We start from the raw sequence: 8,999 nt of genomic DNA, 5'->3' as shown, positions 1-8,999 counted from the left end.
AGACTAAGATTGCATTGACACTACAACTGAAAACACACAAACATAAACATCCAGAAAGCCACAATGATGACACAAAGTAAATTAAAACAATAAATAAATGAGTCCAATCTCTTAATTTCCTTTCCATCTTATTTTCCTTCTGGCATTCACATGACTTAAGACACAACAGACCCGGCTCATCCTGACCTGACAAACTGCATTCGCAAAGACCTTTTCCCTTATTGGACAAAAAGGTCTGCATTCTGTTCTGTCTGACAACTGTGACTAATACGAGCCATGTTGTGGTGAAGCCGTCCCCTCTGAGCAGCCCTCGAACCAAAACCAGCTCCTAGAAATGTTTACATTCTTCACCTATGTTTCCTTTATCTTCACAACTTAGGACATACATGGAAAGCAGCACAGCAATAGAGGAAGAGGTGGGATGTGTGCAGGTTCAAGTTTGTGGTTGTAGCAATTTATAACCAACAATGATATATTAGAAGTATTTTAGAAACAGAAACATGAGCAAAAACTATTGGGAGGCTGTCTTCATTCTAAAACTTTTACTCTAAGTGTCTCTACTCTAAGTGTTTGGCTCATCTTATACTGGATGCAGTTTCATACTGCTAGTATATTAGGAATAGGGTGACCTTGACTGCACTTAGTTTATTCACTGGAAAGCTGACTGTAACAACCCTGTGACTTTCTTCATTCTGTACAACACTCAGCCAAGCCTATTACAAACTATGCAATACAATATTTAGAGTAAAAAAAAAACAAAAAAACACAAACACACACACACTTGCTCTTAATAGGTGGTGAACTGAGACACATTTCTCCCATCCTCATCAGGAATGATACAAAATGGTGGATCACTGCAACAGAAAATGAACTCTGATATAAGGGCTATGGACCTTGGGGTCCCTACTGCATCCTGGGAAATTATGGCACTGAGTGGGCACCGAGAAGAGAAATGACCCACGTTGGTCCCATGAAAACCCAGCTCAGAGAAAAATCAATTTACAATCATCTAAAACGGCACAGTTGATATATGCCTTTACAGGAGCATTTTATAATTGCCTCTAGATGCAAGCATTCAAAGTGATTCATCAGTAAGGGAATTTATTTAGCACACACAAATGTGCTGTTTTTCCAGCAACAGTAACAAGGTCAAAACCAGGTCAACACAGAGGCTGGCACACTGTTGGAAATCGCGGTCTGTCTTTCTTTCATGCAGATGGACCAACCAGCACCACAATAAAGATAGCCAACAACAGAACAGAGAGTCTAACCACAAGTAAGAAAGACAGTGTTACCATCCTGAGATATCAGAACTGTACCACTTGGCTCATGCTGCTTTGGGTGTGCCTCCTCTATCCGTAAAATCTATCTTTTCCGTTGCTGCTCTCTGTTTTATGGCCATTTTCTCAGCCATGACACGACAGTATGGACATCATTAACTAAGTGGTGGCTGGATGACAGGCGGCGGTACTGCGATCGATAATGGCAAGCCCAGCTATTTGCAGGCTGAGCTGTGCTTACTCATCAGCCCTGGGTTTGCATGAGCCTTTGCCTGGATCAGAAACTGGGACTGGGCCAGATAAGGGATGTGGAGGTGTCAGGGGCTGGCTGCCTGCGATAACAAATGGCTATGAACAGCCGCCTTATCTTCTCACCTTAAAGAGGATATGATGCCCACTGTCACATAGATGCCTAAGGGCCAGAACCCCGCTGTCCCTTATGTTATGCGGGGTCAGTTAGTGTTGGTCACACTGTGCGTGTATATGTTTCTGTGTAGTGTACATACTGTTTCATACCACTTTGGTGCCCTTACAACTGTAAAGAACAGTTAGCCATTTCAAATGCCAAAGTCCAAACTTTTAAAGCTGAGTCGCATCAACCATGAATACTAAATAATAAGCCAGGTAATGATTTGCAAATGTTAAAATGCTTGGGGCAAACTCCACATTAAGAATACCTAATTTACAAAAAAAGTCCAAATAACAAGTGTTTTGTGTGCCTCTGTATGTGTGGGAGAGAGGAGTACCAGCACATGTTCACTGGGGAGATGCCAAAGACCTTCACAGCAGTGGCCAGATCACCCTGAAGTGGCATCTGAGACAAACATCTAGTGACAAGGTGGTGCCCTTCCTGTGTCCTCAACCACAGCTAACAATAACATGGCACTCTGCTCCTAGGACAGAAAAACTGAGGAATGGCGATATTTGGTGACAATCTGAAAATAACAAGAAAAGAGAAAAAGAAGAAGAGAGGAAGCAAGCGCAAATCGACAGAGCTTGGGAAGACGTGGATTGAAGTAAGAAGGTCGAGTGAGGTACTTCCAAAGGCCTCTGGCTGTCTGGGTCTGCAGGTCGTTTCCCTACCGTCTAATCCCTGCTCTCCGTCACTTTTCTTCTTCTCTGATTCTTATCTGTCTGTGATTAAGTCTGCCAACTTTAATTAGAACACATTTGAAGTAGAACACCTCTCTACCTCCCACTCTCTACCTCTCTCTTCTCTGCAAGTAAATGAAGATACTCCCAGATGTTAAAGCACCAGGCAGAGGCAGCATCTGAGAGGCAACATGACAGACAACATGCCGGAATAACTTACAAACTAAACATCATGTTCCAACAGTGTCAAAATGCGTTAACCATGAGCATTCTCATACACACACAGCATAGCTGGTTATATTTTTACAGTGATGACTTACAGTTGATAGCCTGAGACAATATGTAAGTATCACCATAATCTCGCTTCCTGCCTCTGTACATAGTTTGTTTCTTGCCAAGTACTAAAATCTTTCAGGCACCATATTTCATTAGACACCCCATCTCACTATGGCTAGCTTTAGTTAATCACACACTATTGTTTTCAGTTACAATGTTTATAGAACAACTTGAGTAGAGCAGAGGAGCCAAGGTGTTTTTTTACGTTGTAATATTATACCCAAAAAGAACAGCTTACATGTACAGCCAGTCTTTACAGATAAGACCCCAGCTGCAGAGTCTGTCAGACACAAAAGTTGCTGTTACAGCAGCCTTTTTAACCCAACTGATAATTTTCAAGGAGGCACATTAAGTAAAATGTACGGCTGTCCAAATGGCTTTGCTAGTAATAATCAGCAAATATTCCAGGGGGGTAAAAGATGACAGACGAAGGATCTTCATAACCATTTCACTAGCAGGGACCTGCCCTCACTGAATACAAAAGGGATAACATAAGTTATGAGGTGCTTGTGCCTACTTGACTGCTTGCTCACTTGACAGTTCTGGGGAAGGCTAAGGGCACAGACACACGAAGCTGATGGCCCATCAGCAAGCATCTGTCGGAGCTCATATTCCCAGTGTCTCCTCCACCACTAGTCAGCCTCCGTCAGTGGCTTTTTGGCCGATTCAACACGTTGACTCAGCGGCGGAGGTCAGGCCTCGTCGTTGAGAGAGAGACTACTCTGATTGGCAGTTGAGCTTAGCAAATCAGCGCACAAGAAGAGAACAGATCGCAAAGTGCCTTTAGCCTCTCGTTGTAGTACCCTTGGTTTTTCACTTCCACAGCCTCATTTCTTCTTCCACAACCAAAAAGCCAAGGGCAGAGAACGGCAGTGACATTTATAACATCTTATCAGACATATTCTTGATTAGAAGCAGCTATAAACAGCAGCTGTGGTGAACAGGAAGTGTTTTGTTTTTAGCCTATACTTGCGCATTCTAGCACATTCTACCTATATTCTAGTCGGCTGCTGGCTGGAGTCTGTGCGGTATGTTCAAGAGAAATGTTCATACATAACATACTAAATCCAGCACTCCACCTCTACACCTTTGAAAAGGATGGGCATGCATTGAAGGCCTATAGCATCATTATTGCTTGGCTGTTGAACTTCCTACCAAACCAACAAGTTCTATGCTCCTGCAGCTATTTAATGAAAGAAGGTGTGCCACCCACAGCACCCGCCATGAATCAGAACAGCAAGCATGTACAGGAAGAGAGAGCAGTTACATGGCAATCTAACATTTGCATAGATGAAGTGTTTGAAACACGACTGGCTAGTTTATTCTGATGACAGTGATTACATGAGGCTTTTTTCAGATTTCTGATTAACTTAAGGTAAATTCCAAATCACCCCACTCTGCTCCGCCCAGCTCTCATTCTCCCTTCTCCACTATGCTCTACTACGCTCTGCCCAGCTCTTCAGATATTTGTTGTTGTGACATTACAAGAAATGAGAATGCAACAAATCTTACTGCTCAAGCAGAAATAACTGAAAATCTCTGATTGGTTAGAGAGGTCAGTCCTGCTCGAAACCTTTTAGAAGCTTAACGTCTCTGCGCTGTTCAATGAGTCTGGGTCACAGGAGACCTCGACAGCACCGCTCCACATTAGACAAGTATTGGAGCAGATTTCTACAACAAAAATATTTGAAAAAGCTACACACTGTACCTTTAAAAGAATACTATACTTGCAAGCTGGTATCCGAGGGTCTAAGTATAAGATTCAAGATGCAAAAATCGAGAGCGAGGCCATCACTAAACATGGCTTAAACAACTGGCTCTAATATGCCTTTGTTTGTATGCTTGGGCAGGCTGAGACACAGAAGTCTGACATGAAACTAATCTCAATAAATAAATTTGCACCTCATTCACAAGCGTTAAACTATTTCCTAGTTTAGGTACTGTTCCCAGTTGACTTAAAACAAAAATAAATTCCATATGTCAAGTTTTTATGTTGGCTATTATTCTGATTATAAATAGGTTTCATTGTCACCCTCCTCTGTCTCCCCTCACCTGTCCCCTTCTCCTCCACCATATCCACTTCTCCTTGCCTCCCATCCGCCCCCCAACCCGCCATCATAGGTGAACTTCCTCCAGGAAACCCAGGGGTGCCACAAGGGAAAATCTCCAGAGAGTCAAACAAAGACACAAAGGGACCTCTCCTGACTTCAGCCCAATTTAGGCAATTAAACGTGGAGCCATGAGGGTAGGTCAACGCAACAGGTTAAGACAAAACCTGAAAACTACAGTACGTGTTGGGTTAGTGTGAGAAATGTGCAAGTGTGTTCATGTGTCCACAGACTACAAACAAGCTCAAAGTTATCCTTTAATACGTGTGTAGGTGGATTTCAGAGCAGTTTCTTTGTTTCTGGAGGTGAGAGGTTTCCTGTGGCTACAGCCTTTCAAAATCCCAGGTAGTCAGCATAAACACTGACTCACTGGAAAACACTCAGAGGCTATTATACATTTAGCATGATAATGTAATTGCTTATGTATTCCTAGATGAAAAAAAAAACTCTCTTTTCAGTCCAGTCTTCTACATGATCCAAAAAAATCGGAGGACTTCAGGGTTAAGAACCATGTACCACATGTCAGCGATACAAGCTTTGTGTGTGTGAATACAGCAGCAGAAGTCCAACCTGTTGAACTCTGGCCAATGGCCTAATTTCATTGGCAGTGACTCAATCATAACATCTTATCTAGGGGCTTGCTGACTCATGGAATTCAGCTGTGGCCAATAGCCAAGCAGCAGGGTTACTTATGGCTGTCATTGATTGGCTGAGTGCTGAGCACAAAGCTGAAAGGGCACATACCAGGAACACAGCCTGAAGCAGAAACTGGCAGCAGTTTGCTCACATCTTACTTTAGTCTCATTCTTGGAGCTTTTTTTTTTTTTTTTACCAAACTGACTACCTACTTTTTTGTGTCTCACCCTTACTGTCCCTAGTTTCTCCCAGTTCTCCCCTTATGTTCCCTCTCTACAGCCCTTCCAAATTAGCATAGCCCATTACCCTTGTCCCTCTGTTGTGTAATTGTATCTAGAAAAGCAAAGCAGGGCTGCACATGTCCAGAGGTCACCATTCCTCTGTGCCTTACATCCTGGTCCTTTATCTCCATGGTCACTCTGCTCTCAAACTGTGTCACTGTATTTTGCAAAGAAATACAGAGGCTAGTTGAACCTATCTCAACCAAGCCCCCCATCCACCATTTAAACCATTAATTATATCTAAAGTCCTTACTTTCTGCTAGCATTATCCACTGGTAATACATTTGTATTGGAAAAATGATACCATAATTAGGTGGGATAGAGCAAATGCAACCTTGGTACTGATTAATTTCATTGAGAATTATTTTCAAAGTTCTTGGGTGAACCAGTTGTAAAGGGATTATGCACAAGAATAATGGTGACACATTTTATCATTCCATCAAACATACACCACACACAGCCAGGATTGCCAATCGGGGATCAGCTCCCTCATACATAATTCGGTCATTTGGGACACAGAGTTAAACTGGATTTAAAATAGAAAGGGGGCACACTACAGAGGCCTTTATATCAAGCGGTCCCCATCTGCAAATCTGCCATGAGCAAGGGAGCTGAAACAGTGGGGAGAGAAGAGAATCTCAGTTCAACCGAGGCAGGCACACTTTCTAATGGAAATTCAGATACAATCATCCCAGAATGCACTTCTCTCTGCCTAATAATCGGCCACTAGAACAAGGCAGCCATTGAGAGAAAAGTGACTGTAATCTGGTCCACCAAAGTCCAAAGCTGCCTGCTATAATTAGCTCCTTTCTCCATCAAACACTGACTCACAAGCAAACCTTTCCTGTATTGCAAAAGAGAAGAAATTTATCAAATGGCACATTTTCAGATGAGCAGGGAAATTTCCCACCCTTGGCATATGAAGTCACCCTACGTTGACAGGTATGCTAGCTGTGAAATTTGCAAATGAGCAGGTGAGAGGCCACTGTTTCATTCAGCAGCACAGTGATTTGTGAAAATAAAAGCCCAGTTTGACATGAAAATAATATGGTATGAGGCAAGTTATTAAATTAAGTGGCATTAGAAACAGCAAGTTCCTTATTAAAATAACTTAATCACAGCTGGGCTTACTGATTTAGGGCATGTTTCATACTAAAAGGGCTTAAGTGCTTTCCAGTTACCTTTCTCATCTGATTACTGATCCAGTGTTAAAGGGGGGCTTGTGATATATGGAGCACATATCTATGTCACTGTTTCCATTGCAAAGCATGCCAAACCTTGTGTTTATCTATCCACATAATATCAGACAGGATCTCACTTCCAGTGTCCTCGACAAAAGGATGCAGCTCCATCTCTGTCCTACATCCTGATGAACAAAGCCTCGTCTGATCCCAGAAACATGTTCCATCTCAGGGTCTCACAACACAATCCACAGGCCAGAGGCAGGCAAACATACAGGGGTGAGTGGGTGTGCTGGTAGCTAGCCTAGTGCCAGGGCAAATGGCATGGCTATTAGGGGATGAGGAGACTTCCAGGAGAGGTGTGACTGCACTGCAAAGGGTCTAATCAACCAGAGAACAGAAGTGCTGACAGCTGCTAATGCATTTACCTGAAAGCAAAGAGACCGTCTCACCAAGGAGGTGTGTGTATGAGATGTGTGTGCTTACTTCCTCCTTAGCATGGTCCTCCCAATAAGGTTGATTAGGATCAAAGGGAAACAAAGTCATCAAAAAGCAGTCACTGCCAAAAACACAGGGTCATGTGTCAACTACTTTGCTTGAAAGGATGTGGAATCCACAAGATAACAGCCTATATCCATTATCAAATGACAAAGTTCCTGCTTTGAAAATGTCCTTTCCTTCTAGCAGTAACACAGCACTGCAGGCCAAACCCCTCAAGCTATGCACCTCTCTGTTAACGGCCATATCAGAAACCCACACAGACATTTGCCCACTTATCTCACTCTATGACATCTTTCACACTCAATCCTAAATCAGTATTCCAGAGGGAAGTAGAAAGATCCCTTTTGACACCAAAGTAGTGAAGTCCAGTAGAAGGACTAAAAGGGAGTGGCTGGCAGGGCAATGACCACTTCTACGATACATCGGTGACTAGTTATGGCTCAGAAATATTTTAATGGCTGTGTTAGCTGATATCATTAGGTCTCCCAGATCAGCCTGTCTGTACCTTATCTTACAGCATAAAGAGGTAGACATGCACAGTCTACAGAGTCCAGCTAAATATTGCCACCTGAGACTGGGATAGTTATTTTGGGAGGGGGGAGGGGAAGAGTGTGCTATACACTGGATATCCTGTCTAGAAAGATTTGAGTCATTTGTGTTACAGGTACAGTGACATGAAAAAGGAAGCCGAGTACACTTATCCCAGCGGGGCGTACACACACTAGCTAACTATGTCACCAGGAAGACCTGTTCATGCAGCTTTAATGTTTGCAAGCACTTACGTTATTAAATACATCTGATGAGGGCTAAGATTTGTGACTACTAAAATGCAAAAGATGGAAACCACACAGACACCGCATCAATATGTTGTTTGACAGTCCTGTAGTCCAATACAAACATCCTATTTACCACTCTGCCAATTCAAAGTCCTTACTGCTCCTTATATTCGAGGCATGCCAGGGAGTTTCTCCAGACCTGACAAAGCCAATGCATTCCAGGTGTTGTTGTACAAACAATTTTAATGTTTGGGCAAGATCCATTTTTATGACCCCCTTTCTCCAGTGTAAACTTCCAATTTAAACAAGCAGATACTAACCCTAACCAACATTAGAACAGCTTTAGTTTTTATCCACCCACCCATGCAGCATTATTAGAATAATCACAGTTATTACTATTAAGGGCTTCGCGTCTCAGCAGCCCTGAGGGGGGACAGAGGTTGACCCCCAGTTTCTTGTTAATCGCAGCATTTCATATCAAACCAAGCTGCAGTATAAGGAGAAGTAAACACCTCCAAACACCCTTTTCAACATGTTTTATTCCTTCTAATTAACCATATATATGTGTAATACGTGTAATTATGGTGTAAAGGAAGAGTCTGTTGTACATACCATAGCATACCCCCTTCTCGACTCTCGTCCACTCCTTTCTTTCTCCCTGTGCTCCTCTGCGACTCCCAGCCGGCGAAAGACTTTAAAAAACAGCGGCCAAAATACTCCCTACCAGCACTCGCATCGATTGTTTTCCGCTTTTTTTAGTAAATAGGCTGAATGTCCACTGCTTCCCACGTTTAGTGGCCGTTTTCAT

The 8,999-nt window shown here is 42.8% G+C and overlaps 1 protein-coding gene across 1 annotated transcript in view; it reads right to left on the bottom strand.

Annotated features, from left to right (window-relative positions):
- Nucleotides 1-8,993, bottom strand: part of arhgap35a (Rho GTPase activating protein 35a) — a 75,034-nt gene extending 66,041 nt beyond the window's left edge. Inside the window, 1 exon segment of the mRNA XM_020623191.1 lies at nt 8,804-8,993. The gene's annotated coding sequence lies outside the window, so the exon portion shown is untranslated.
- Between the last annotated feature and the right edge of the window lie 6 nt (nt 8,994-8,999).

Source organism: Monopterus albus, unplaced genomic scaffold (assembly GCF_001952655.1).
Source record: "Monopterus albus unplaced genomic scaffold, M_albus_1.0 scaffold293.1, whole genome shotgun sequence".
NCBI classification, from domain to species: domain Eukaryota; kingdom Metazoa; phylum Chordata; class Actinopteri; order Synbranchiformes; family Synbranchidae; genus Monopterus; species Monopterus albus.
This window is presented reverse-complemented; position numbering and strand designations above follow the sequence as displayed.